Below are 3,841 nucleotides of genomic sequence, written 5' to 3' on the forward strand. Positions count from 1 at the left end.
TCAACTCATACATTGTTTAATTCCCCTTCGTGCTTACCGAAGGATGATTGCTATGATGATTGCTATGATCCCGTTGATTCTCTTGAAATATCCCCTTTTGATGATGCTTGCTATGCTTGTGGCCAAGATGCCAATATGAATTATGCTTATGGAGATGAACTTGCTATAGTTCCTTATGTTAAACATGAAATTGTTGCTATTGCACCCATGCATGATAGTCCTATTATCTTTCTGAATTCTCCCTACTACACTATATCAGAGAAGTTTGTGCTTATTAAGGATTATATTGATGGGTTGCCTTTTACCATTGCAGATGATGATTTTGATGAATATAATATGCATGGTGCATTTTGAACAAAGAAAAACTATGGAGTTCAAATAGGTTCAAAAAAATTGAAATCCCTTTGAAACAGACGAGTTTCTGTACGAAACCCTGATACTTCGAAAGAGATTGTCCGTTTTGTACACGAAGTGCATCCAGTTTTTGCCGCAACCCTCTGTACTCTCTTGCACATGCTATGTGGGTGAAATGATGAAACCATGCCAACTTGGAACCTTTTCAGAGTTCATTTCAAATGCTTTTCAATTTCATGGTCTTATAGCTCAAAATAATCAGTAAATGCATGAAAAATAACAAATGAAGTCAGAAAGGGTTGTAAATTTATGATGTGGCTTTGAATGGTGCATTTTGAACACAGAAAAACTATGGAGTTCAAATTCAAAAAAATGAAATCTCTTTGTAACAGATGAGTTTTCGTATGAAACCCTGATACTTCGAAGGAGATTGTCTGTTTTGTACACGAAGTGCATCCAGTTTTTGCCGTAACCCTCTATACTTTCTTGCACATGCTATGTGGGTGAAATTTGTTGGAAATATGCCCTAGAGGCAATAATAAAAGGATTATTATTATATTTCCTTGTTCATGATAATTGTCTTTTATTCATGCTATAATTGTATTATCTGGAAATCGTAATACACGTGTGAATACTTAGACCAAATACGTCCGTAGTAAGCCTCTAGTTGACTAGCTCGTTGGTCAACAGATAGTCATGGTTTCCTGACTATGGACACTAGATGTCGTTGACAATGGGATCACATCATTAGGAGAATGATGTGATGGACAAGACCCAATCCTAAGCATAGCACAAGATCGTGTAGTTCGTTTTGCTAGAGCTTTTCTAATGTCAAGTATCTCTTCCTTAGACCATGAGATCGTGTAACTCCCGGATACCGTAGGAGTGCTTTGGGTGTACCAAACGTCACAATGTAACTGGGTGACTATAAAGGTGCACTACAGGTATCTCCGAAATTGTTTGTTGGGTTGACACGGATCGAGACTGGGATTTGTCACTCCGTATGACGGAGAGGTATCTCTGGGCCCACTCGGTAATGCATCATCACAATGAGCTCAAAGTGACCAAGTGTTTGGTCACGGGATCATGCATTACGGTACGAGTAAAGTGACTTGCCGGTAACGAGACTGAACGAGGTATTGGGATACCGACGATCGAGTCTCGGGCATGTAACGTACCGATTTACAAAGGGAATTGTATAAGGGGTTGATTGAATCCTCGACATCATGGTTCATCCATGTAGCATTTCTCATATTATATGTAGATGACATACTTTTGATGGGAAATGATATAGAATTCTTGGACAGCATTAAGGCCAACTTGAATAAGTGTTTTTCAATGATGGACCTTGGAGAAGCTACTTACATATTAGGCATCAAGATCTATAGGGATAGATCGAGACGCCTCATAGGTCTTTCACAAAGCACATACCTTGACAAGATTTTGAAGAAGTTCAAAATGGATCAGTCCAAGAAAGGGTTCTTGCCTGTACTGCAAGGTGTGAGATTGAGCTCGGCTCAATGCCCGACCACGGCAAAAGATAAAAAAGAGATGAGCATCATCCCCTATGCCTCAGCCATAGGATCTATTATGTATGCCATGCTGTGTACCAGACCAGATGTAAACCTTGCCGTAAGTTTGGTAGGAAGGTAACAAAGTAATCCCAGCAAGGAACACTGGACAGCGGTCAAGAATATCCTGAAGTACCTGAAAAGGACAAAGGACATGTTTCTCGTTTATGGAGGTGACGAAGAGCTCGTCGTAAAGGGTTACATCGACGCTAGCTTCGACACAGATCTGGATGACTCTAAGTCACAAATCGGATACGTGTATATGTTGAATGGCGGGGCAGTAAGCTGGTGCAGCTGCAAGCAGAGTGTCGTGGCGGGATCTACATGTGAAGCGGAGTACATGGCAGCCTCGGAGGCAGCGCATGAAGCAATCTGGGTGAAGGAGTTCATCACCGACCTAGGAGTCATACCCAATGCGTCGGGGCCGATCAAACTCTTCTGTGACAACACTGGAGCTATTGCCCTTGCCAAGGAGCCCAGGTTTCACAAGAAGACCAGACACATCAAGCGTCGTTTCAACTCCATCCATGAAAATGTTCAAGATGGAGACATAGATATTTGCAAAATACATACGGATCTGAATGTCGCAGATCCATTGACTAAAGCTCTTTCGCGAGCAAAACATGATCAACACCAGAACTCTATGGGTATTCGATTCATCACAATGTAACTAGATTATTGACTCTAGTGCAAGTGGGAGACTGTTGGAAATATGCCCTATAGGCAATAATAAAAGGATTATTATTATATTTCCTTGTTCATGATAATTGTCTTTTATTCATGCTATAATTGTATTATCCGGAAATCGTAATACACGTGTGAATACTTAGACCAAATACGTCCCTAGTAAGCCTCTAGTTGACTAGCTCGTTGGTCAACAGATAGTCAGGGTTTCCTGACTATGGATATTAGATGTCATTTACAACGGGATCACATCATTAGGAGAATGATGTGATGGACAAGACCCAATCCTAAGCATAGCACAAGATCGTGTAGTTCATTTTGCTAGAGCTTTTCCAATGTCAAGTATCTCTTCCTTAGACCATGAGATCGTGTAACTCCCGGATACCGTAGGAGTGCTTTGGGTGTACCAAACGTCACAACGTAACTGGGTGACTATAAAGGTGCACTACAGGTATCTCCGAAAGTGTCTGTTGGGTTGACACGGATCGAGACTGGGATTTGTCACTCCGTATGACAGAGAGGTATCTCTGGGCCCACTCGGTAATGCATCATCACAATGAGCTCAAAGTGACCAAGTGTTTGGTCACGGGATCATGCATTACGGTACGAGTAAAGTGACTTGCCGGTAACGAGACTGAACGAGGTATTGGGATACCGACGATCGAGTCTCGGGCATGTAACGTACCGATTGAAAAAGGGAATTGTATACGAGGTTGATTGAATCCTCGACATCGTGGTTCATCCGATGAGATCAACGAGGAGCATGTGGGAGCCAACATGGGTATCTAGATCCCACTGTTGGTTATTGACCGGAGAGCCATCTCGGTCATGTCTGCATGTCTCCAGAACCCGTAGGGTCTACACACTTAAGGTTCGGTGACGCTAGGGTTATTAGGAAGACTTGTATGTGATTACCGAATGTTGTTTGGAGTACCGGATGAGATCCTGGACGTCACGAGGAGTTCCGGAATGGTCCGGAGGTGAAGATTTATATATGGGAAGTTGTCATACGGACACCGGAATGTTTCGGGGGCATATCGATATTGTACCGGGGCCACCGGAGGGGTTCCGGGGGTCCACCCGGAGGGGCCACCCCTCTCGGAGGGCCTCATGGGCCGCAAGGGGTAGGGAACCAACCCCTGGAGGGCTAGGCGCGCCCTCCATTGGCCCACGCGCCTAGGGTTGGGGGGGACCCTAGTGGGGGCGCCCCCCTTGCTTGGGGGGGGGGGGGG

The sequence above is a fragment of the Triticum aestivum genome, chromosome 4A (genome assembly GCF_018294505.1).
Source record: "Triticum aestivum cultivar Chinese Spring chromosome 4A, IWGSC CS RefSeq v2.1, whole genome shotgun sequence".
Taxonomy (NCBI): domain Eukaryota; kingdom Viridiplantae; phylum Streptophyta; class Magnoliopsida; order Poales; family Poaceae; genus Triticum; species Triticum aestivum.